This window comes from Jaculus jaculus, chromosome 11, assembly GCF_020740685.1.
Source record: "Jaculus jaculus isolate mJacJac1 chromosome 11, mJacJac1.mat.Y.cur, whole genome shotgun sequence".
NCBI lineage: Eukaryota > Metazoa > Chordata > Mammalia > Rodentia > Dipodidae > Jaculus > Jaculus jaculus.
The window spans coordinates 65685735-65700641 of NC_059112.1; the positions used below are offsets into that span (position 1 = coordinate 65685735).

The 14907-nt window shown below is 39.3% G+C and overlaps 2 pseudogenes; both read right to left on the bottom strand.

Moving 5' to 3' along the window:
• Positions 1–12439: 12439 nt before the first annotated feature.
• LOC101617378 lies at positions 12440–12946 on the bottom strand (annotated as a pseudogene).
• A 754-nt stretch (positions 12947–13700) lies between these two features.
• On the bottom strand, positions 13701–14237 carry LOC101602764 (annotated as a pseudogene).
• Positions 14238–14907: the final 670 nt, after the last annotated feature.

The following is a 14907-nucleotide window of genomic DNA, read 5'->3' on the forward strand; positions in this document are numbered from 1 at the left end:
AAATTAATGAGAATGCAAACATAATGTACCAACTCTTATGGGACACAATGAAGGCACTCCTCAGGGGAAAATTCATTGCAAAGAAAGAGATCCCAAATCAATAACCTAACTATCCACCTAAAGGCATTGGAACAAAAAGAAGTATCAAACCCAAAAAGCTCCAGATGGAAAGAAATAATTAAGATCAGAGAAGAAATTAATAAATTAGAAACTAAGAAAACAATTGAGAAAATTGATGAAATAAACAACTGACTTTTTTGAAAAAATATTGATAAACCTCTCACCAATTTGATCAAGGGAAAAAAAGAAACACTTCAAATTAACAAAATTAGAAATGAAAAAGGAGAGTTGACAACAGACACAAGTGAAATTGAGAGAATCATCAAGACTTCCATCAAAAACCTCTACTACACATAACTGGATAATATGGATGAAGTGGATGAATTCGTGGACACATACCACCTGCCAAAGCTAAACTCAGAGCAGATTAATCTCCTAAACAAACCTATCACACCCATAGACATTGAAAGGGTAATCCTAACCTCCCTAAAAAGAAGAATACAGGACAAGATGGCTTCTCAGCTGAATTCTATCAAACCTTCATGGAAGAACTGAAACCAATCTTTCTCAAATTGAGCCACACAATCATAGAACAGGGAAAGCTCTCCAACTCCTTTTATGAAGCTAGTATCACCCTAAAACCAAAACTAGGCAGAGATGCCACCAGAAATGAAAACTACAGGCCTATGTTTCTGATGAACTTAAATGCAAAGATCCTGAACAAAATCCTTGCAAACCAAATTCAACAGCACATCAAATGCATGAACCACCTAGATGAAGTAGACTTCATTCCAGGAACACAGGGATGGTTCAACATACAGAAATCTGTCAATGTAATACACCAAATAAATAAGCTTAAACACAAAAACCACATGATCATCTCAATAGATGCAGAAAAGGTCTTTGACAAAATACAACATCATTTCATGGTCAAAACATTGGAGAGAATAGTCATAGATGGTCTATATCTCAACATAATAAATACTATATATAAAGATCCTAAAGCCCAAATAATACTTAATGGGGAGAGACTGAAGGGATTCCCACTGAGATCAGGAACAAGACAGGGATGTCCACTCTCACCTCTGCTCTTCAGCATAGTACTGGAAGTCCTAGCTTAAGCAATAAGACAGGAGAAAGAAATAAAAGGGATACAAATTGGAAATGAAGAAGTTAAGTTAGTCATATTCACAGAGGACATGATTGTATATATAAGTGAACCAAGAACCTCCATCTCAAAACTCTTGAAAGTGATTAACTCCTTAAGTAAAGTAGCAGGATACAAAAATCAATGCACAGAAAGCAGTAGCCTTCTTACATGCAAAAGATAAAGATACAGAGAAAGAAATAAGTGACATTGTCCCATTTTCAATAGCATCAAAAATAAAATAAAATAAAATACCTCAGAATAACATTAACCAAAGACCTTTATAATGAAAACATAAAAACACTTAAGAAAGAAGTTGAGGAGTACTTGAGAATATGGAAAGACCTCCCATGCTCCTGGATAGGCAGAATTAACATTGTGAAAATGGCAATCTTACCAAAAGCAATGTATAGACTTAATGCAATACCAATAAAAATGCCAACATCTTTCTTGACAGAGATAGAGAAAATGATCTCAAAATTCATACGGAATGACAGAAGGCCTCAGATATCCAAGCTTATCCTCACCCAAAGAAACACCTCTGAAGGCTTTACCATACCTGATCTAAAGCTATATTACAAAAACCATAGTAATAAAAACAGCTTGCAAACAGGATTATTGACTAATGGAACAGAATTGATGACCCAGACTCTGGGTCTAGTAATTACAGCTTGATATTTGACAAAGGCCCTAACAATGTAGGGTGGGAAAAAGACAGCATCTTCAACAAATGGTGCTGAACAAACTGAATAACCACATGCAGGAAACAGAAACTCCATCCATGCATCTTGCCATGCACAACACTCAAGTCCAAATGGATCAAAGACCTCAATATAAGACTGGAAACTCTGTTACTAATGGAAGAAGAAATAGGAGAAACTTTCCATGGCAGAAATGGGAAAAGAATTCTTGAACAAAACCCCAGTACCTCAGTGGAACAGAAACTTAAACAATCACTCAACCATTGTCATCTCATGAAGCTGAAATGTTTCTTTACAAACATACAATAAGCAGAGCCAATAGATTACCTACAGAATGGGAGATTTTTTTTCTGGATATACAACTGGCAGAGGCCTAATTTCTAGAATGTATAAAGAATTTAAAAACCTAAACAATAAAAAGTCAAACAACCTACTCATCAAATGGGGCAGAGAACTGTACAGGGAGTTCTCAGATGAAGAAATACAAATGTAAACACACACTTAAGAAAATGTTCACCATTCCTAATCATCAGGGAAATGTAAATTAAAATAATTATGAAAATCCACCTTACCACAATAAGGATAGCAAACATTAAAAAAAATCAAATGAATACAAATGCTGGCAAGGATGTGGAGAAATAGGAACCCTCATTTATTGCTGGTGGGAATATAAGATGGTGCAATCACTATGGAAAGCAATATGGAGACTCCTAAAAATGTTGACTATAGAGTTACTAACAGACCCAGTTATTCCCTTACTGGGCATTTACCCCAAAATCTCCATGTTCAGACAGGTTTGCTCAACTATGTTTGTAGTTGCTCAATTCACAATATCTAAGAGCTGGAATCCACCTAGATGTCCATCATTAGATGAATGGATAACTAAGATGTAGTATGTTTACATGATAGAATTCTACTCAGCAGTAAGGAAAGATGACACAATGAAATTTGAAGAAAAATGTTTGAACTTGGAACAGATCATTCTCAGAAAACTCACCCAATCACAGAAAGATAATTGTCACATGGTCTCACTCATCTGTGGTTCCTAACCTGAATCTGCCCAAGATGCTGACAAACCTAATAAGCACTTCAATGACTGGACGATAGGGAGGGTACTGAGAGAGAGGAGGGTGTGTGTGTGTGGGGGGGGGAACAAATATGGACCCAAATGGCAATGGTATCATAAAATTCTAAATCCTAAAAGACAGACAAAATGGTTGAATCTTCATCAGGTCCTTAGAGGGAACACCTGAATCACAGGGCCCTGAAGGGGGAATTATGAAGACTAACTTTAATCTTCTTCTGTTTCTCTCTCTCTCTCTCTCTCTCTCTCTCTCTCTCTCTCTCTCTCTCTCTTCTCTCTATCTCTTTTATATTAACTATCTTTTTCTTCCTTCTTTTCCCTTGGTCCTTGTCTGTAACTGCATACAGTTAAGATCTGCAATGAACTGTTGATCAGAGATACTTACAAGGTTTCCCAAAAGAAGACAGATTTCTGTCAGAGCACTTGATGATTCACCAATGTTTAATGATAAGACCCTACTACCAAAGACACCATCTTCTATTGTCATGGAACATGGAGTGACATGGCTGGAATCTGGAAGAGAGTCAGTCTCCAGACAGTTAGCTCATCTAGTGGGAGAGGGTGCTACATGAGTGACTGGGGGAAAATGACCAACATCTTTCCAAGCAACTCGTGATCTAAGCTACTCAGTGGCTAACAACTTGATGTGATGCTCATGCAAGTACAATAGTGGCACACAGCCATGGTGGGTAACCAACTGCTCTTAATTTGGTTAATGGATCTGCTCAGTGGAACAGAACCCATAGCTCTTTCTGGGAAACAAGTCAGAACCTTATCCAAAAAATGAGCACACTCTCCATTATCAAGCTCCCACCAATCGTGGGCTATCAGAGGGCCTACACCTATTGAATTCTTTCCAAAATAATGATGGTTATCCCATTTATCCACTTCTGACTCCACTCTCCATTAGAGAATTTGCTTCACTTTTTCATATGGACACAGAACCTGAGGAGAGAATCAGCCCATTGCCCCTCACCAGGACCCCACCTGAAACCATAAAGTAATTGGGGAAGTGAGCAAGAGTGCTGCTTTCTTGGTGAACCTGGTACCAGCAATGGGTGAAGGAGATAGGCACAGAGAACAATCAACTCCTACCAAACCAGATATCAAGAGACACAGAGGCCCCCATGACCTCATCACTGAAGTAGGCCTAAAACAAACCCAACATGGCTCAGGAAAATTTGCAGAAGAGGGGGCAGAAAGATTATTAGAGCCACAGGTTGGTACATTATGCACAGAGACACTGATTCCTCCCCACAAGTGATGGCTAACCCCTGAATGCATGGCCCACATTCCCCAATGAGGTGGGTCACTTTGGAGTTGAGAATACAGGGAAGAGGCTAATGATGGTACCAACATAAAGGAGAAATAATTCAAAACATTTTCCCACTAAAATATAGAAAAAGACCTTGCCAAAGCAGCCTGGGGGGGGGAGCCAAAAAAAAAACCCAGCAAAATATACACTTTTACTAAAAAGTGAGGTGTATAGCAAATTGAAATGGAAGTGGAGAAGTAGGATAGATCCAGAGCAACCAGAGCCCACACAGGCCTTCAGAAGCAGCTCCAACAGGTCCGCAGGACTGTGGCAGCAGTGTGCCAGCCAACTGCCAGACTTGGCTTGAGTTGCAGGAAAAGCCAGGGTAGGGGATTTTCCACTCACACCGAAGCTCTCCGCAAACTCAAGAAACGTGAAGGAAGAATGGCAGTGAACAACAGAGGAGCAGATCACAAGGTAGAAGAACATGTGGAACAGGAGAGAACTAGAGCAGCATTGGCAGCCTCCACTCCCCCACTGCCAGTGCCCAGCTCCAGCAAACAGAGCAGCGGTCCAGGGACCTGGCCATGCCTACTTGAACCAACAGCAGGACTCAAGCAGGAACAGAATAACTGAGACCAAAATCATGCCAAAAGGTAACTGGGATTACACCAGGTCAGTACCTGCCTAATAAACCTGGTATATAAACTTGAACTAGAAGTTCTAATTGTACTTTCCATATCAGGATAAATTATATGTTAAATCTGATAGATGGTCAGATTTGCCATTCTAAAATAAGCTGTATTTTGTGCTTGTTATTTGTTGCTTCTTCATTTATAGTGGATTTGTTTCCTCTTCTGTTATACATTAGGGAAGGGCCTCACCTGATCACAAGCTGACTTGGAATGCTCTACAGACCAGAAATCTTAACCTCCTTGTTGTTAGGGTTAAGGGAGTGGGCTAGTTTTCATAATACCTACTCTTGGATAAATACCTGAGCTGTTTTTTATTGAAAGTGTATATTGTTTAGTTAAATTTCAGATACTATCTGTATTTGGTTCCACTCAACCTACTTGAATACTCTCATAGCAGGCAAACCCAACACCTAGGGTCACTTTTATAGATACTCTGAGAGTCTTGAGAGCCACATCTAGTGCCTTAAGCTCCTACCCTGAAGATATATAACATCAAATTGATTGATAAATCTCATAATACCCACCTAACTGGAAAATCTAATCATTAAATAATACAGGATGCAAAAATATATACATTCCATGAATGGCAAAGACATAAAAACAAATGTCCATTTTTGAGATTGGTAGATTTTGGAAGAAGCCTTCTAAATCATGTATGTAAGAAGAGAAGAGAGAAGGAGAAAGAAAGAGAAACAGATACAGAGAGACAGAGACAGACACAGAAACAGAAAGTTTTGGTCCCTAAATTTTAGATGGCATTATCATCAGAAAAAAACATCACAGCTATTGCTAGTAAAGATGCAAGTTCAGGAAGGATAGGTCCTGGCATATGAAGGTAACTTGGAAACTATTTCCTGAAATAAAAATAAATAAGTAAGAATCTGTATGAAAATAGGATGGCTACCTTTAAGATTAGACCATTTCCACCCAATATCACAGTGGCCATTCCCATGTCAGAGAGGCTGGGAAATGTGAGTCAATGTAAAATTTGATTATTTTATTCTCAACTCAATCCACTCTTTTCTTTAAAAAATATTTGATTTATTTATTTGAGAGACAGGGAAGGAAAGATAGAATGTGTGTGCCAGGGCATCTTGCCACTGCAAATGAACTCTAGACACATGTGCCACTTTGTGCATCTGGCTTTACGTGGGTACTGAGAAATTGAATTCTGGCTTTACAGGCAAGGACCTTAACTGCTGAGCCATCTGTCTAGCCTGCAATCCACTGTTTTCACCATCAAATGACTTTGTTTCCTTCCTTTAACACAAAATACACATTATCCCTCCACAAGGGAGACAAGCCAAGGCCTATCCAGCCCACTCTGCGTCCAATTCCAACTTTATTTTTTCTGGGTGACACCCAGTTGACTCACCATCTGATCCAGATAGGCATGATTTCTCTGGGTCCTAAAAGCTTGCTCTAAAGAGGAAGATGGCCTACTCTTTTGCCACATTTATGCATATATACCCACCCACAAATGTGTATGTGGCACTTTCATTTGAAATATGATAATCAGGACTTCTGGTTAAGATGGCAGCATAGGTACCATGCCAAAGCAGCCTAGGGAAGAAAAAGCCAAAAATAAAAAACCCAGCAAAATACACACTTCTGCTAAAAATGGAGGTGTATAAGAAATTTAAACAGCAGCAGAGAAGTAGGAGAGATCCGGAGTATCCAGGGACCACACAGGCCTGCAGAAGCAGCTCCAGCAGGTCTGCAGGACTGCAATGGCAGTGCACCAGCCAGCCACCAGGCTCAGCTTGAGCCACAGGAAAAGCCAGGTGAGGGGATTTTCCACTCACACCGGAGCTCTCTGCAAACTCAAAAAATGTAAAGGGAGAATGGCAGTGAACAACAAAGGAGCAGATCACAAAGTAGAAGAACACCTGGAACAGCAAGAGAACTAGAGCAGCATCAGCAGCCTCCCGTCCCAGCTGCAGCAAACAGAGCACTGGTCCAGGGACCCAGCCACTCCTACTTGAACTGACAGTGGGACTCAAGCAGGAGCACAGCATAATTGAGACCAAAATCATCCCAAAAAGTAATTGGGATTACATCAGGTCAGAACCCACCTAATAAACCTGGTATATAGTCCTGAACCAGAAGTGCTAATTGCACCTTCCATATCAGGATAAATTATATGTCAAATATGATGGATGGTCAGATTTGCCATTCTTAAATAAGCTATATTGTGGGCTTATTATTTGTTGCTTCTTGATTTATAGTGGGTTTCTTTCCTCTTCTGTTATAAATTAGGGGAGGGTCTCATCTGGTCGCAAGCTTATTTGGAACCCTCAACAGAACAGAAATATTAACCACCTTGTTGTCAGGATTAAGGAAGTAGGTGAGGGACCACACAGCCTAAGGGCCAGACAGAGGATCTGGTTGTAATAATACCTATTGTTGGAAAAATGCTCTGTGCTATTTTTCATTGAAAGTGTACATTGTTTAGTTAAATTTTAGAAACTATCTGTATTTGGTTCCATTCAGCCTACTTGAATACTCTCATAGCAGGCAAACCCAACACCTAGGGTCACTTTTGTAGAAACTCGGAGAGTCTTGAGAGCCACACCTAGTGCTTTAAGCTCCTGCCCTGAAGATATATAAATCAGATTGATTGATACATCTAATAATACCCACCTAACTAGAAAACCCAATCATTAACTAATCCAGGATACAAAAATATATACATTATAATAAAAGAAACACCAAAACTCAAGACAACATAATATCCACCAAAAAGTATTAATGCATCAGAAATGACCTCCAATGAGAATGAGTTAGAGGAAATGCCTGAGAAAGGTTTCAAAAGAATGATTATAAATATGTTCAAAGAGCTCAAAGCAGAAATCAAAGGAAGCAAAGAAGACACAGGATTCCAATTTAATGAAATAAAGAGGTCAATACTAGACATAAATAAGGAAATAAAAATAATAAAGAAAAAACAGTCAGAATTACTAGCAATAAAGAACAAAGTTAATGAAATAAAAAACTCTGTAGAAAATCTCACCATTAGAATGGCCGAAGTAGAGGACAGAATGTCTAAGCTAGAAGACCAGGTGGCAGATCTAATACAATCCAACAAAGAGAAAGGCAAACTAATAGCAAAGCATTAGTGGGAATTTCAAGATATTTGGGACACAATGCTTCACCTTAAAACCTTGGAAAAAGAAGAACAAGGTGAACCAAAAATCAGTAGATGGGAAGAAATAATAAAGATTAGGGCACAAATTAATTTAATAGAAACCGAAAACCTATCCAAAGAATTAATGAAACAAAGAGTTGGTTCTTTGAAAGGATAAACAAGATTGATAAACACTTAGCAAATCTGACCAAAAGAATGAGAGAAGAGACACAAATTAATAAATTTAGAGATGAAATAAGTAACATCACAACAGATGCCAGAGAAATTCAAAAAATCATAAGGACATACTATAAAAACATATACTCCACAAAGTATGAAAATCTGAAAGAAATGGATGATTTTCTTGATTTATATCACCTACCTAAATTAAATAAAAATGAGATTAATTGGGCTGGAGAGATGGCTTAGCGGTTAAGTGCTTGCCTGTGAAGCCTAAGAACCCCAGTTCGAGGCTCGGTTCCCCAGGTCCCATGTTAGCCAGATGCACAAGGGGCGCATGCGTCTGGAGTTCATTTGCAGAGGCTGGAAGCCCTGGCGCGCCCATTCTCTCTCTCTCCCTCTATCTGCCTTTCTCTCTGTGTCTGTCTATCACAAATAAATAAATAAATAATTTTTAAAAATGAGATTAATCACTGAAATAGACCTATAACAAGCATGGAAATCCAAGCAGTTATCAAAAATCTCCCAACTAAAGAAATCCCATGTCCAGATGGATTCAGTCCTGAATTTTACCAGACCTTCATGGAAGAACTAACACCATTGCTTCTTAAGATTTTCCATAAAATAGAAAAAGAAAGAATCCTACCAAACTCCTTCTATGAAGCCAGCATCACCCTTATATCAAAACCAGGCAAAGATAGAACAAAAAAAGAAAATTACAGACCAATTTCCCTCATGAACATAGATGCAAAAATTCTCAACAAAATATTGGCAAACAGAATACAAGAATACATGATCATTCACTCTGACCAAGTAGGCTTTATCCTGGAGTTGCAGGGATGGTTCAACATACACAAATCGATAAATGTAATGCATTATATATATGGACTATATAGAGAGAGGGACAAAAATCACGTGATTATCTCATTAGACACAGAGAAAGCATTTGACAAAATCCAACATCCCTTCATGATAAAAGTCCTACAGAGACTGGGAATAGAAGGAACATATCTCAATATAATAAAGGCTATTTATGACAAGCCTACAGCCAACATATTACTAAATGGGGAAAAACTGGGAGCTTTCCCACTAAAATCAGGAACAAGACAAGGATGCCCATAGTCTCCACTTTTACTTAATATAGTACTGAAAGTTTTAGCCATAGCAATAAGGCAAGAGACACACATAAAAGGGATACAAATTGGAAAGGAAGAGATCAAGTTATCATTACTTGCAGATGACATGATTCTATTTATAAAGGATCCTAAATATTCTACCAGCAAACTGGTAGAGCTGATAAACACCTACAGCCATGTAGCAGGATACAAAATAAATACACAGAAATCAATAGCCTTCCTATATGCTAACAGCAAACACACAGAGGATGAAATCAGAGAATCACTCCCATTCACAATTGAATCAAAGAAAATAAAGTACCATGGAATAAACCTAACCAAGGAAGTAAAGGATCTCTACAATGCAAACTATAAAACACTCAAGTGAGGAATTGCAGAAGACACTAGGAAATGGAAAAACATCCCTTGTACCTGGATTGGAAGAATCAATATTGTGAAAATGCCAATCTTACCAAAAGCAATCTATACATTTAATGCAATCCCCATCAAAATTCCAAAGGCATTCTTCACAGAAATAGAATAAACAATCCAAAAATTCATTTGGAATAAAAAAAAACTTCGAATATCTAAAATAATGCTTAGCAACCAAAATAAGCCTGGTCATATCACCATACCTGATGTTCATTATACTACAGAGACATAGTCAAAAACAGCAAGGTACTGGCATAAAAGCAGACACGTACATCAATGGCACAGAATAGAGGACCCAGATGCAAGTCCCAGTAGCTATAGCCACCTGATTTTTGGAAAAAAAAAAATGTCAAAAATACTCATTGGAGAAAAGACAGCCTCTTCAGCAAATGGTGCTGGGAAAACTGATATGTATCTCTTGAAGGATAAAAATATATTTTTCTCACTCTCCATGCACAAGAATTAAGTCCAAATGGATTAAAGACCTTAACATCAGACCAGAAACTCTGAAACTGCTAGAGGAAAAAGTAGGGGAAACCCTTCAACATATTGGTCTTGGCAAAGACTTTCTAAATATAACCCCAATTGCTCAGGCAATAAAACCACAGATTAACCACAGGGACCTCATGAAATTACAAATATTTTGTACTGCATAGGACACTGAATAAAGCAAAGATGCAACCTACAGAATGGGAAAAAATCTTTGCCAGATATATATTTGATAGAGGATTAATATCTAGGATATACAAAGAACTCAAAAGTTAAATAATAAGAAATAAAACAAGCCAATTAAAAATTGGCTATGAAGCTAAATAAAGAGATCTCAAAAGAACAAATACAGATGGCATATAAGCATCTAAGATGTGTTACAACCCTAGTCATCAGGGAAATTCAGATTAAAACTACATTGAGATTCCATCTCACTCCTGTCAGATTGGATTCCATCATGAAAACAAATGATCATAAATGCTGGGGGGATGTGGAAAAAGAGGAACCCTTCTACACTGTTGGTGGGAATGCAATCTGTTCCAGCCATTGTGAACATCAGTGTGGAGGTTCCTAAAACAGCTAAAGATTGATCTACCACATGACCAAGCTATAGCACTCCTAGGTATATATCCTAAGTACTCATGTCATTTCCTTAGAAGTGCATGCTCAACCATGTTTATTGCTGCTCAATTCATAATAGCTGGGAAATGGAACCAGCCTAGATGTCCCTCAACTGATGAGTGGATAATGAAGATGTGGCACATTTATACAATGGAGTTCTACTCAGCGGTAAAGAAAAATGAAGTTATGAAATTTGCAGAAAAATGGATGGACCTGGAATGGATTATACTAAGTGAGGTAACCCAGGCCCAGAAAGCCAAGCGCCACATGCTCTCTCTCATGTCTGGATCCCAGCTACAGATGACTGGGCATATGCGTGAGAATGAAAATACTTAGTAGCAGAGGCCAGTAAGTTAAAAAGGAGACATAAAGGGAAGAGAAAGGAAGGGAGGAGGGTACTTAATAGGTTGATATTGCATATATGTAAGTACAATGATTGTTATGGGGAGGTAATATGATGGAGAATGGAATTTCAAGGGAGAAAGTATGTGGGGAGGAGGGAGGGAATTAACACGGGATTTTTTTTATAATCATGGAAAATGTTAATAAAAATTAAAAAAAAAGAAATGTAAAAAAAAAAACACACATACACACAAATGTGGTTGGTTATCTAAATCAGAAGACTGTCAGAATATTTTAAAATCTCAAGCTGACCTTTGAAGAGCAAGCAAGAATGAGATTACTAGAAGAGAATGGCTTTCTAGGTCAGTGAATTTTCAAATGTATTAAAAGATGAAATAACAAAGTGACTAGGGGGATTTTTTAGATTACAGAAGAGCATGTTAGATTCAGAAATGCCTAGGTAGTATGCTGTCTGGATTTCATCAAAAGACATTTCAAGTGGGGGAGTAAGTGATCAGACTTGAATTTTAGTAAGGCCACATAGGCAAAAGTGAGGAAGAGACATTGGCTGAGGCACAGACCTGGAGCAAAGATGAGGAGTCTACTGCAGTGGCCTGGGTTGAGGGCAGATAATTAGGTTAGTCTTGCTGGACTCAAAGGGGTCCTTAGTCAGCAGCACGCACACCACTGTGCAGCTTTGCAGAAATAATCTTGTGCCATCTCTTACCTTCACAAACAGCATTTACAAACATCTTGGGTCATTTGTGTCTGGGAGGTACCCCAAGTAAGGAGTATAGCAGGGGGAGATACTGAGGAGAAAATAGAATGACTACTTTGAAAATGGTCAGGTTGAGGTGTTTGTGGAATATCCACAGAAGCTGGTCCACACAGGAGTATATGGGGTCTTGAGGCAAGAAGTATGGCTTGGAGACAGTTTATCGTGTATTTGAAGCCATGGTCAGACCCATTTCCTGGGATTGGCCCAGGGACAATATATCCAGTTAGTCAGAAAGAGGACTCAGAGAGAACCCTACAAAACATTACACAAGTCACATACAGCAAAGGGGCACTACACAAGAAACAGGAGAAACTTCCAGTGGTAGGAAGAAACAGTGTGAGGACTGGGATGAAGAGTTCCAAGTGGCAGGGTGCTCAGCACTCTCACTTTACGGCAGAGGTCACAGGACAGACAAGAGTCCTTTGGATTTGGCAATCCTGATGTCAGAGTAAAGCTAATGGGTGCAGATTATTCCCATTAAGTTCTTTCTTGACCTCAGTGTATGGGAGATGCAATTTAGATTCTGCTTTCAAAGTTGAGAGGAGAAGAGGAGGTGGGAGGAGCTTGGTGTGCAGGCAGCTTGCAAATATTCTCTCTTCCACTAGATGGTAATTCTTAAAGACTGGCATGCTGAGCAAGGAATGTTCTTATTCTCTGTAGGACCTCCTTCTTTACACTGTCGGGTACCAGGGCTCTGCCTTTTGGAGTGATTTCAGCCGCCAAGTCATCAACAGTAACGTGTTCTAGTCCTTTTTCTTTAGTTACCTCTTTACAGTGTGCCTTCAACTGGTCCTTCCAGCCGGATTCAATTAATTTAGCTCTCAGCAACTCTTTGAGGCGCGCTCTCTCTCTCCAGTCTCTATTAACTTTTGGTTAATCGCTGCTCTCATGTGCGCATCTTTGTTCATCTTGCTAACCACACTCTTGGCTGCCCAGACTTAGACCCTCAGTAGCTCGGGCACCTAAGCACACAGAAAGCTAGAACACGCATTTCCGGGGCGGGATCTGCTCCTTATGAGTCTTAAAAGCCACTTATGATAATCTCTTACTGTGCTATTTATGTCCCTTAATTTCAGAAATTCTTTAACTTTCTCTGCTGTATTTTGACTTTTTTCTAATTTTTATTCTAGTTGTTCATTAATTCTTTCTCCACCTGTGGTTAATATAGTATCCCATTCACTATGTTTTAAAAAATATATTTTATTTATTTATTTGAGAGAGAGAAAGAGGGAGAGAGAGAGAGAGAATGGATACTCCAGGCTCTCTAGCCACTGCAAATGAATTCCAGATGTATGTGCCCCTTTGTGCATCTGGCTTACATGGCTCCTGGAGAATTGAACCAGGAACCTTGCTAAGCCATTTCTCCAGCCGCCCCCCCCCCCACCCCATTCACTACATGTTTAATTTCAGTCATTTTTTTATTTGTAGAATTTTTATTTGCATATTTATTTGTAAATTCCACTTCTACATAAATTTTCTCTCTGTTTTGTAGCATTTAGAATGAGGTAAGCATAATTATTTGGGGGGTGATAAAAAATTCAAGCTCAATATCTTGACAGTAATGTGTGCAAAAAAATGTATGTATTCAGGAAAATAGTAATCATATTGGCATAATTCTTAACTGGACCTTTCCCAGCTGCTTCTTTCAAAATCCTGGAATGTGGAAAGCAAGGGTCACTTCTTGGCAACTTCTGCCTGGGTTGCCAAATCTGCCTCCTTCTGAGCAGCCAAGAGCTCTGCTTACTCCTTCTGGAAAGCTGCCAGCTCTTCTGCACTGAGGTCCTTCACCACATAAATGCCTAGGCAACTGGCAAAACCAGTGATGGAATGGACAATAGAGGACAGGGATACACTTGTAGGGCAAAGGCATCATCCTTAGCTTCAAGGTGGGGAATCTCATATATGTGCTTCAAAGTCAAGAGGCCTACCACCTCTTCCTGGCCCCCTTCTCCACCCCAGCAGCTGCCTTCAGAAGTAGGATACATTGCGTCATCCATTCTTGAGCTCAAATGTTCTGTCAGGCTTCATAAAAATCTCCATAGGCAAAGGAAAGCCTTCTTTGATATTTGTCTTTTCATTGAACTTGCAGAACTGGTTAATAAAGACACCACACTACTGACCCAGGATGGGGCCTAGTGGGGGCCCAGGGAATGCCTGGCCTGCTTGGTCCAGATGACACTGCAGCCCTTCCAAGGGTCCTGATGGCCCCATTTAGCCTGTAAATAAAATGGAACTTTCAGTCTTCATTCACCTCAGAACACCAAGGTGACTGCAGTCTTGGGGCAGAGGTCCAGCATAATTATTGTGAAGCTCATCCTGATAATGTGGATGTTGGGAGATGCAATGAACCTGTATTCCTTGATTCTTTTTCTTCTGTCTTTTATTCATATTTTCTTGAATCCTTGTGTGCTTAGTGACTTATGTATGTGTACACAAGTGTATAAATAGGCATTATATTTACAATGTACATTGCAGAACTTTTTTAAAGCTAAGAATGCCATGTTTTTAGAAAGAAGACTTATGGGCTGGAGAGATCGCACTTGCCTGTGAAGCCTAAGGACCCCGGTTTGAGGCTCGACTCCCCATGACCCATGTTAGCCAGATGCACAAAGGGGCGCACGTATCTGGAGTTCGTTTGCAGTGGCTGGAGGCCCTGGCACACCCATTCTCTCTCTCTCTCTGTCTCCCTCCTTCTCTCTCTGTCTGTTGCTCTTAAATAAATAAATAAAAATAACTTTAGAAAGAGGACTTACATTTCACCATGTCAGGTACCTGGAAGCATTAACATTGGCATCATCTTCATGTGGTGCTAAAAATAGAAGTTCAAGGCCAGCTTAGGTCCTCTATTCCCGTTTACCCTGCTAAGGAATGTAGCCGTCCA